Source organism: Cajanus cajan, chromosome 2, assembly GCF_000230855.2.
Source record: "Cajanus cajan strain Asha chromosome 2, NIPB_CcT2T_4, whole genome shotgun sequence".
Classification (NCBI taxonomy): Eukaryota; Viridiplantae; Streptophyta; class Magnoliopsida; order Fabales; family Fabaceae; genus Cajanus; species Cajanus cajan.
This window is the reverse complement of record NC_138518.1, coordinates 17,656,490-17,668,984: the sequence shown is the minus strand read 5'-3', so window position 1 is coordinate 17,668,984 and position 12,495 is coordinate 17,656,490.

Below are 12,495 nucleotides of genomic sequence, written 5' to 3'. Positions count from 1 at the left end.
ATGAGATTGAGATTTCATTGTTAGAAGATGTTACCTCTTCTTCGCTTTCGTATTCATTGGCCATAAGTCCCAAATTTACAACTTCATTTTCAGAGTCACTTGTAGAATCTGTGTCATTTTCTTCCCAAGTGATATAGGCTTTCTTCCCCTTCTTTTCTTTGAAACTTTTCTTATTAGATTTTTCCATCCTTCTTTTATAGATTGGACATTCTAATATCAAATGTCCTGGTTGATTACATTCATAGCATTTTAGGGTTGAAGAAGAGTCTTCTCCTTTTCTCTTATTGTTGAAGTTGAATCTTTTTCGGTTTCCTTTGTTTCTAAGGAATTTGTTGAATCTCTTTATAAAGAGACTGAAATCCTCATCATCCTCTAAACCATCTTCCTCAATATTTTCTTCTTTCTCATCTTCTTGTTGAATAGATGATGATGTTTTGAGTGCTATCCCTTTCTTTCTTTTATCACTTTCCTCATTTTGATTCAGTCTCATTAATTCCATTTCATGTTCTTGGAGTTTTCCGAACAATGAGGCAAAGAGGCATGGTTGTCAGATCTTTTGATTCAGCAATTGCAGTCACTTTCGGTTGTCATTCCCTACTCAAATATCTCAAAACTTTGTTAACAAGATCTTCATTAGGAAACACTTTTCCTAGAGATGCAAGATGATTAATTATATGTGTAAATCTCTTTTGCGTGTCTTGTATGCTTTCATTTGATTCATTCTAAATAATTCATATTCATGAGTGAGAGTGTTTATCCTAGATCTTTTCACATCATTAGTGCCTTCATGTGTTACTTCAAGTGTATCCCACATTTCTTTAGCACTCTTACAATTTGAAATTCTAAAATATTCATCAATTCCTAAAGCAGAAGTGATTATATTTTTGGCTTTTAAGTTATATTGAACCTTTCTTCTATCATCTTCACTCCATTGATCTTTGGGCAAATTTTTTATTTCATGACCAACTACAATAGTGGGAATGAAAGGACCAATTTCAATAGCATCCCATATGTTTAAGTCTATGGCTTCTATAAAACTTTGCATCCTAGATTTCCAATAATGATACCCTACCCCATTGAATATAGGAGGTCTATTAATAGAGTTTCCTTCAGGAAATAACAAATTTGATGAGGCCATTTCAAATCTTGAAGCTTTTAAGCCTTATATAAGAAACCTGCTCTTGATACCACTTGTTAGTCAAGTAGCCTCGTATAACTTAAGAGGGGGGTGAATTAAGTTATCTAATTTTTCTTCTCTTTTTAAGTTTTTCTAACTTCTTTCTTATAAATTCAATATCATAAACAAATTGAATGTAATGATGCAAAAACTTCACAATCAAAATTAAAAGTATAGGGAAAGAGAATTGCAAACTTGATTTTATACTGGTTCGGTCAACCTTGCCTACATCCAGTCCTCAAGTCTCCCACTTGAGATTTTTCACTATGCTTGTAACCTTTACAAGACTCCAATTCTCCAACACTTAGGAATTCTCCTTTACAGATCAATAGATGAAATGAATGAAGTAGAACAACTCTCTTTGAAGAGTGGATTTTACACTTTGTTGATCTAGTAGAACTCTTTAGATAATATTTGCAAATGATTTTGGCCAAGTGATTGTAAAGATATTTTTTCACAATTGAGTTCGTAACCTTTTTCTGAAAAATTATTGGCATTTATAGATGTTTGTTTCATAGGTCATGACTTTTTATGAAGAGTTGTGACTTTCTAAAATTTTTCAGAAAATAGGCTCTGGTAATCGATTACAAGACTTGGTAATCGATTACAACGGTTTAAAGTTCAAAATGATTGAAACGTTGTAAAATTTAAATTCAAATTTTGAAGTTTATATCTTCTGGTAATCGATTACAGGGAATGGGTAATCGATTACCAGAGCACGTTTTAATAAGTCAATTTTGAACATATGAGTTTCCATCCTCTGTAATCGATTACATGTACTGGTAATCGATTACCAGACTATTAAAACTTAAGATTAGAAAAACTTCTATTTTCAAAAACTTATTTAAAAAATTATATCTGGGTTTTCTTTGAAATTCTTTATTTTAAATGGCCAAGAACTTTATGCAATATTTCTAAAGATTTCTTTTTACATATTAAGCTAGGTTGACAAGACTTATCTAAAATATTTTGAGATTTTTGTTTCTTGATCACCTTGCTTTAACTTGACCTCTTGTTTTCTTTAATTTCTTTGGCATCATCAAAATCCTTTACATACGATCTTCCACAGTTTTTACTAAAACCCCATGTAGTTATCCGCAGTTTAGTATAAACCTCTATTAACATTTTTTTATTTTTTTTTATTTTAAATTAATTATTATTTCAACAATATTTTGATTCCCAGATTTTCTTTTCATTTCCCACCTTTTGTGTTTCCTAATCCATAACACACACATGACATACGCTTTTCTGCTCTCTGCTCCTTGGTCTTCGCTCCCCATTGTTAACTCTCCAGTCATCACATTTTTCCTTTTCGCTCTCCACAGGTAAGTTTGTGTTGAACCCACAATGTCTACTAGACTGATATAGTTGGAAGAAATTATTGTGCTTTAGTTGTGTTAAGGTTGATATGGAAGAAATTATTGATTCAATTGTGTATATTGCTGGTTGAAGAGAAAATTTATATTTTAACTATTTAAACATTTAATTTTCCTATTTTTAAGTTTAGTCATATTTTGGAAGCAATGGTTATATCATGATATTGTATTATTTAGGTAAAACTTTTAGGCGATATATAGTTATGATAATTCATTCCAATCAATTCTTTATTAACCATTTGATTATCAAGTGTAATTATAGATGATTATTCACATATATCTTTTTTAATTTAACAAAATATCAAAATGAATAAGGTCATTAATGTTGACTTAGTTCTATATGTTCTAGTATCACATTGAATAATAAAGGACAAATAAAATCGTTATCGATCTTTTTGTACATATTTGACTAATTTAATTAAATTTATGTTTTAATACATTTCACTATACTAAAATCACAATTGGATGAACAAAATAGAATAATGATTGAATAAAATAAAAAAAATATATTAAAAAAAAGATTTGAAGAATAAGGTAGAAGATTATCTGAGTTAATTGTAATTTTTTTTTTCAAAACTATCAAAGTCAATAATTACCTTCTAACTTATTTATATGCTCAATAATTTATCAATAGTGTTAAAAAGTGAGATAAATTTTTAATATTTAATATTTTAATTTTATACTTTTAATTATGATTTATATTTATATTGTAGGTTTCTGATCAAGGATGTGTAATGCAACAAATTCTCAATATGAAGAGGGATTGGGTGATAGCTCAAAAGTATATTAATTAATTTTATTTGATTTTTACTTCATTTTCATTATATTGATAAAACTTTGTCCTAGTTTATTATGTTGAGGAACATATATATGTTATCTTTCCATTTTTCATCTTGTTTTAAAAGTGACTTCATGGGGTTACTCTTTTGTTACTATTTTGCTAGTTTATGTTAATTTCATACTTTATATTTTGTAGACTCAGTACATTATGGTAGACTTATAAATTTTGTGTGTGTGTATGTGCGTGTGTGAGAGAGAGAGAAGTGAGAGGGAGAGAGAATGATCCATTTATTTTAAAAGTAAGTATACTTAGACTTCGTGTGTATGTGTTGGAGAGAGAGGAGGGATCTGATGCACTTATTCTAAAAGTAAGTCTACTTAGACTTATTCCACTCAGTAACTCATGTTTTACATAAAATTTCAACAATTCAACCATTGAATTTAAGGTAATTAATGCATAGATCAAGTCTGCAAATTTTTGAAAAAATTGAAAATTATTTGATACTATGTTTCATTAATTCAAATTGACAGATGATCATAAAAATATTTTATACATTGAGTTGAATTAATGAAATAGAGTATTAAATAGTTTTCAACTTTTTACAAATTTTGCATTAATTTATACATTAAAAAATTTTAATTCAACGGTTAGATCGTTAAAATTTGATATAAAACACGAGTTATTGAGTAGACTATGTCTAAGTAAACTTACTTTTAGAGTAAATGGATCCCCTCCTCTCTCTATCTCTCTCTCTCTCTCTCTCTCTCTCTCTCTATATATATATATATATATATATATATATATATATATATATATATATATGTTGCATCAATAATGTACTTAAAAAAAACATACCTTACTATAGTAATAACAATAGGCAGAATCTAAATATCGAAGTCAAAAAAGATTAGGTTCAAGCAATTACCAACATAATCGTGATTTTCAGCAATTTGAAGGGATACAAATTTAACTTGAGAAAAGATAGAAATAATAATTAAAATAAAAAATAGAAGGATTGGGATTTACATATTAAAAACTTTAGGATTGTGACTTATTGTCCTTGATCCCCAAGATGAATTTCATGGATTATAAAAAAATGTTTTCAATTGTACTTTTAAAATTGTTGACAACCTTTATGGTTCTAGAAAGTCAACAATTTTTATCTAAAGAAAAATCCAAATTGATTATAAGACTTTTATTCTAAAAACAAAGCATATGCACACAGAAGCGAATTAATAAATTAATTCAATTAAGATTAAGAAAACATCTTGATCATGTCAATTCTTAAAATTCAATATTTTAGATATCTATTAACTAAAAGAGTTTGATCATGCGCTTCTAATTAACTAAGATAAGAAATAAAATACTAAAATAATACAACAATAAACAATTTATGAATTCATCATTAAGAGTTCACAAGGAACAATTACATCACAATCCTAGAATAAGAAAAAGAAAATATAAAACTAAATGATTACAACATGGTTTTGACATCCATATTTATAATAAAAAAATTAGGGTGGAATTTTAAACACAAATGTCCATCTCATTAAGAACGGTCATGCTCAATAACCTGGGCATGCTTTATTAAAAAAGGTAACATGACCATAACCCTTAAACTTCATAGCATGATGATGCTTTATTAGTTGTATGGGTGTGCTTGTCGTTTAGGGGTGCTTTAAGGGAAGGACAGGCATGCATTTGGATGTGTTTCCACCTGAAGTACAGTTGTGCATCAGGCAACCATGACTGTGCATGGTTTCAAAGTTCATAATGGGTCCATTTTATTTCTTGAATGTATAGATTTTATATCTTTAAATATTTTTCCTATTTATTACACATTATTAATAAGAAAAGTGAATTTTTCCTAAAAACTTTATATTAAAGTAGAACAAAACAATCATGAACATGTTATTATGTAACATTTTGAGAAAATTATTTGTCTATGGAGCACAATCGACACTTTTAATCAAGTTTTAACCTTGGATAAATTTAAAATTAACTGTTATTAAATTTATTAATTTTTTTAGTGACTATTAGTTAACCTTATCTATTGTTTGGAGTCCCATCACGAGCATGCTCCCTACAAGGGCAGAAAGTTGCAATGTCATGCTTACTAAAGCACCCTCATGTTGCTACTAATGGTAAGTGTACGGGTAGGGATGTTTAGCCACCTTCTTATCGGTCGCCGAAAGGCAGGTGGCCGATCGCCAATCGGTTACCTGGTTCGGCTCATCTCTATTAGTTATCATTGATAAACCATCAAAGGTTAATTAACTGATTAAGAAGTATTACCTAGCACGGTAAGGCTTTACAGGGCCCATAAGGTCCAGGGCCCACGAATGTCAGTATAAATAGCTCAGGTCAAAAGGTAACGTCACTGTTCATTAATTACCCTAGATTTCTGTGCCCGTGCTGACTTGAGCGTTGGAGTGCCTTTTGCAGGTACAAACCCTTTCACTCATATCGGATTGGAGCGTTCGTTCGGCCTTCAGAACTCAGGAAGACTATTGGTGTATCCTTATACAGGTATATTTGGCGCCCACCGTGGGGCCGAACGAAGTTGGTTGGAAGTTTGTTGAGAAGAACGATGTCGATAACTAGGAGAACAAACACGCAAGATCGTCCCATTGAGGAGCATGTGGAAGTGGTGGATGAAACCGATCTCTCTGAAACAGTGCGTTTGCTGAAACAAGAAATGGAATTAATGAAACAACAAAGAGAGAAGGATGCAAGAGAGCTTTCAGCCTTGAGGGCTGAGAATGAAGCATTGAAAAATCAGGATACAACATGGAAACCTACTTATGTTACTAAAACACAAACTCAAGGATCGTACCAGTCTCACGCGGTACATACGTCGACTCCTCATGCTTCGGCAGTAGCCCCTGAGAAGTTTCCTTCAGCTTTACCCACTGTGGGTCGTCCTGCAGATATGACCACTGTCGGATCACACCGGCACCCTTTTACCCTTTCCATTATGCAACTCCCTTTAATGGATAATTGGAAGGCTTTGCCCATTGACAAATATGATGGTACTACTGATCCTGATGAGCATTTAGATGTTTTTCTTACACAGGTAACCTTGAGTACAACAGATGATGCTGCGTTGTGTAGGATTTTTCCCACGTCTCTTAAGGGCAGAGCTCTCAATTGGTTCACTCGTCTCCCACCCAATTCCATTGACTCGTTCAACACATTGTCTTCACAATTTACTATTCAATTTGCGACAAGTCGCCCTCATAGTCTAACATTTTTGTCTCTGGTTGGTATCAGGCAGGATAAGAAGGAGTCTCTTCGAACATTTATGGATCGGTTTAATAAGGCTGCGTTGGAAATTCGAGATCTTAATCCTGCTGTTGCATTGCATCATCTCACAACCGCATTAAAACCAGGACCGTTCGTTAATAGTATCTGTAAAAAACCTCCTTTGGACATGGATGATTTAAGAAGAAGGGCTGATAAATATATGCAGATGGAGGAATTGGCAGAATATCGTAGTCAGGCCCGAGCTGGATCTTCTGGCAAGGTAGACAAGCAGATAGAACAACCATACAGGGGGCGAGGGAAGGAGATATCTCTTCGGGATCGGCCTAGTCGGGGTCCAAAATACACCCAATACACTCCACTTAACACTAGTCGTTCGGTAGTACTTGAACAAGCTTTGGCTTCCGAAGTGTTAATAATTCCGAAGAGAGCATCCACTCCACCACGGGCCGATACTAGTAAATCTTGCCGATATCATCGTAATCGGGGACATTCAACTGATGAATGTGCGGCCCTTAGAGACAAAATTGAAGATTTGATTAAGCAGGGTAAGTTGCATAACTTTGTGGACAGGTCAGGTTCGTCCCAAACTCGCACATATCAACCCAAATATCAAGATCGGTACAGGCAAGATCGTTCCGGTAGAACCTCTGATAGAGCTCGGCGTGAAAGAAGTAGATCATGCGAACGAAAAGATGACTCGTCACCTTCGCATAGGAGAGTCATTAATACTATTGCAGGGGGATCTGCAGGTGGAGGCACAACTTCTTCGGCTCGGAAGAGGCATCTTCGAGCCATCCGATCGGTGAATTCCATTCATGGACAGCCTTCTGGCGGTTACCAACAATAACATTCACCGATGCTGACTTCAAAGGCATTGATCCAGAGCAGGACGATCCGATGGTTATTAGTGTAGAAATACACAATTGCATCGTCAAGAAAACATTGATCGACCAGGGCAGTTCGGCGGATATATTATATTGGAACACATTCAAGCAGTTGGGTATTTCTGAAAAAGAATTGCTCCCTTATGATGATCCGTTGGTCGGCTTTGCAGGAGAAAGAGTCAGTACCAGGGGATATATAAAACTTTTCACACGATTTTGTTTTGATGAAAAGGAAAGTAGAGAGGTTCAAGTGAAGTATATTGTGGTCGATGCTAACACTTCGTATAATATTCTCCTCGGTAGACCATCTTTAAATGCATTAGGGGCCATTGTCTCAACGCCACATTTGGCAATGAAGTTTCCGTCTGACAAAGGAAATGTAATTACAATTCATGTCGATCAAAAGGCTGCTAGGGAGTGTTATTATGCTAGTCTACGTGTCGAACAGATGGAAGAAAGGAAATCGAAATCAAAAAGAGCACACGACGTGAATGTTTCGGCATTAGTAGAGCAGCATGTATGGGATCTTGATCCAAGAATGAACAACGAAGAGCGTGTGGAGCCAGTAGAGTCAAAAGTACATTTTCAGATAGGTGCATATCCTGACCAGGTTACGTACATCGGTGCCGATATGAATGAGGAACACTGTTCGGCCCTATGTAGGGTTATAATGGAAAATAAAGATCTTTTCGCATGGACGCCTTCCGACATGCCTGGAGTGGATCCCAAGGTCATGTGTCATAAGTTATCCATCTGTGCCGAGGCTAAACCAATTGCGCAACGTAAAAGGAAGATGGGGACAGAAAGAAAGCTTGCAGTTGAAATGGAGGTTGCTAAGTTACTTGATGCCGGATTTATTCGGGAAGTCCACTACACTACTTGGTTGGCGAATGTGGTGATGGTAAAAAAGTCGAATGGGAAGTGGAGAATGTGCACTGATTACACAAGTCTCAATAAGGCATGTCCTAAGGATGCCTATCCGCTCCCAAACATAGATCGATTAGTTGATGGCGCCTCGGGTCATGGAATTTTAACTTTTCTTGATGCTTATTCGGGGTATAACCAAATCCCCATGCATACCCGAGATGAAGAAAAAACAGCTTTCATCACTGATTCGGCCAATTACTGTTATCAAGTAATGCCTTTTGGGTTGAAAAACGCAGGGGCAACATATCAGAGATTGATGAACAAAGTTTTTCAGCACCAGATAGGTAGGAACATGGAGGTGTACGTAGATGATATGGTTGTTAAATCCATAAATGTCGATCGGCATGTGCTAGACTTATCAGAGGCATTCCAGCAGTTACGCAAGTATGATATGAGACTCAACCCGGAGAAGTGCGTGTTTGGAGTGTCTGGGGGAAAGTTCCTCGGCTTTATGCTGTCGGCAAGGGGTATTGAAGCTAATCCCGACAAATGTATGGCAATCATCAACATGATAAGTCCTCAAAGCCTCAAACAGGTCCAGCAGTTAACAGGTCGGCTTACAGCGTTGTCACGATTCCTCCCTTGTTTGGCCGAAATAACCAAACCTATTGTGGCATTACTGAGAAAATCAAAAAAGTTCGAATGGTCTGACGAATGTGAAGAGGCCTTTCGAACTTTAAAGGAGCGTCTCGGTTCGCCGCCTATACTGTCAAAACCCGACTTGCAGTTACCGATTGTGGTCTACTTGTGTGTTTCTAATGATGCAATAAGTACCGTTCTAGTTCAAGAAAAAGATGGACAACAACCTATTTATTTTATTAGCCGAATGCTACAAGAAGCTGAAACGAGGTACCAACTTTTGGAAAAGGTGGCACTAGGCCTTGTCCATACCGCTCGGCGTCTCCGACAGTATTTTCAGAGTCACCACGTTGTTGTTCGAACCAGTTGTCCGATATCTAAGGTATTGCGCAAACCAGAATTGGCAGGAAGAATGATGGCTTGGTCGATTGAATTATCAGAGTTTGACATTGTATTTGAGCCTCGAGGGCCGATCAAGTCTCAATATTTGGCAGATTTTGTCAATGAATTACAGCCAAAGGGCTGTTTTGAGAATGATTTATGGACGATGCATGTGGATGGTTCTTCTAATAACCAAGGCAGTGGAGCTGGTATAATTTTAGAAGGACCTACAGGATTAGTTCTTGAACAGTCGTTACGATTTGCGTTTAAAGCCTCAAATAACCAAGCTGAATATGAAGCACTGCTGGCAGGGTTAAGGTTGGCCCGAGAAATTGGGGTTAGCCGGTTGGAATGCTGGACAGATTCAAAAGTTGTAGCCAAGCAAGTGAATAATAATTTTCAAGTAAAAGATGCAAACTTATTGAAATATTATCACTTGTTTCAAAGAATGCGTGACACATTTGAAGAAGTTCAAGTAAAGCACACGCCCAGAGAGCGTAACGGAAGAGCAGATCAGCTGGCTCGGTTGGCAAGTAGCACGCGAAAACCCGGCCAGCTGAGAACCACGCTACACTTAGATCTTGAAGCTCCAAGTATGGTCACTGCCGAATGATTGGCAACCGAGAGGTCCAGTCAGACCTGGATTACTGATATGGTAGATTATCTTCAACATGGAAGAGTGCCGACTGACTCATTGGCTGCTAGAAAGCCTCGGACTCAGGCTGCTAGGTATACCATGGTGGGTGGAGAGCTATACAGAAGAGGATTCTCGGTCCCATTGTTGAAGTGTGTTGAGGCCGAACAGGCTGATTATATTTTAAGAGAAATCCATGAAGGCATATGCGGTTTTCACTCGGGAGGAAGAACTTTGGCTGCCAAGGTGCTTCGCGCTGGATACTATTGGCCTACTCTCCGGAATGATTGTTTGAAGTTTGTCAAACATTGCACATCTTGCCAACAACATGGAAACCTCATTCATGCTTCGGCTGAAGAACTTCACGGCATAAGCTCACCGTGGCCATTCGCGATGTGGGGTATGGACATTCTAGGTCCCTTCCCGATCGCCAAAGGACAGTGCAAGTTTCTATTGGTAGCTGTGGATTATTTCACAAAATGGGTCGAGGCCGAGCCACTTGCCAGTATCACAGCTGCCAATGTTCAAAAATTTTTATGGAAAAATATCATTACTCGCTTCGGCATCCCATATGCACTTGTTACTGATAATGGTTTACAGTTCACCGATCAGAAACTTAATCGGTTCATCCAGGATCTCGGTATCAAGCACAGGTTTACTTCGGTTGAACACCCGCAAGCTAATGGGCAGGCCGAAGCAGCAAACAAAGTAATACTTGGTGAACTGAAGAAACGGTTGGGGGATGCTAAGGGAGCTTGGGCGGAAGAGTTGTTGGAGGTTCTATGGGCTTACCGGTGCACGCCCCAGTCCACGACTAAAGAAACACCATTTCGGCTAACATACGGTACCGACGCCATGATACCTGTGGAGGTCGGAGAACCATCTTTTCGAAGAATACATTTTGATGAAAATACCAATGATATGTCTCTCCGAGCGGAAGTGGATATGGTGAACGAGGCTCGTCTCAGAGCAGAAATCACAGCTGAAGCTTGCAAACAGAGGATGGCTCGTAGATTTAATTCTAATCTTATCAGAAGAAGTTTTAAAGAAGGCGATCTGGTATGGAGAGCACAAGGATCGGCGAGGCGTAATCCGAAAGAAGGAAAGTTGGCTGCTAATTGGGATGGCCCATTTCGGGTCCGGCATAGCTTGGAAAACGGTGCATATAAATTGGAAGAACTTTCGGGCAAGATCATTCCGACAACTTGGAACGCATCTCATTTAAAGACATATTATAGCTAGTATATGTTGTAACAAGATCTTGTGTAAATAGATGGTGTACTCTTTTCCTTGATCGGTCTTTTCTCCCCTTATAAAAAAGTGAAAAGGGGTTTTGGCCGATGAGGTTTTTAATGAGGCACCTGTTAATGAAATCTATTCAGTTCTTCCATTCTCATGGCTCAATTTTTGATTCTTCGCTACTCAATCAACAACAGGCTTCCCTCCCGAGTTGTTCAACTCGGCCAAGGATGTGCCTTAAAAACTATCGTAACAGGCTTCCCTCCCGAGTTGTTCAACTCGGCCAAGGACGTGCCTTAAAAACTATCGTAACAGGCTTCCCTCCCGAGTTGTTCAACTTGGCCAAGGATGCGCCTTAAAAAGTCTTGAAACAGACTTCCCTCCCGAGTTGTTCAACTCGGCCAAGGATGCGCCTTAAAAAACTATCGTAACAGGCTTCCCTCCCGAGTTGTTCAACTTGGCCAAGGATGCGCCTTAAAAAGTCTTGAAACAGGTTTCCCTCCCGAGTTGTTCAACTCGGCCAAGGATGTGCCTTGAAAAGTCTTGCAACAGGCTTCCCTCCCGAGTCATTCAATTCGGCCAAGGATGTGCCCTAAAAAATATATATATTGTAACACGCTTTCCCCACAAAGTACAAACCGAAGCATATCAGTTCAGTTTTATCAAAAGAACATGTACAGGCCGAAGCGTATCAGTTCGGTTTTATCAAAAAAGGTATACAAACCGAAGCATATCAGTTCGGTTTTATTCAAAAAAAAGTGTTACCTGCCGAAGCTTATCAGTTCGGTTTGACCAAAAATGAGTTTCAAACCGAAACAAATCAGTTCGGTTTTATCAAAAAAGTTGTACAAACCGAAGCATATCAGTTCGGTTTTATTCAAAAAAGTGTTACCAGCCGAAGCTTATCAGTTCGGTTTGACCAAAAATGAGTTCTAAACCGAAACAAATCAGTTCGGTTTTATCAAAAAAGGTGTACAAACCGAAGCATATCAGTTCGGTTTTATTCAAAAAAGTGTTACCAGCCGAAGCTTATCAGTTCGGTTTGACCAAAAATGAGTTCCAAACTGAAGCATATCAGTTCGGTTTTATCAAAAACACACGCCGAATCAAGTCAGTTCAGGTTTTATTTAAAGAACATATTTCTGGTATATATCTCTTTGGTTTTATTAAAGCGAAATTCGAAACAAACTCGTTCAGTTTTATGTACGCACACAAATGGTTACCCATTCGGTTCTAGATACGAATGCAAG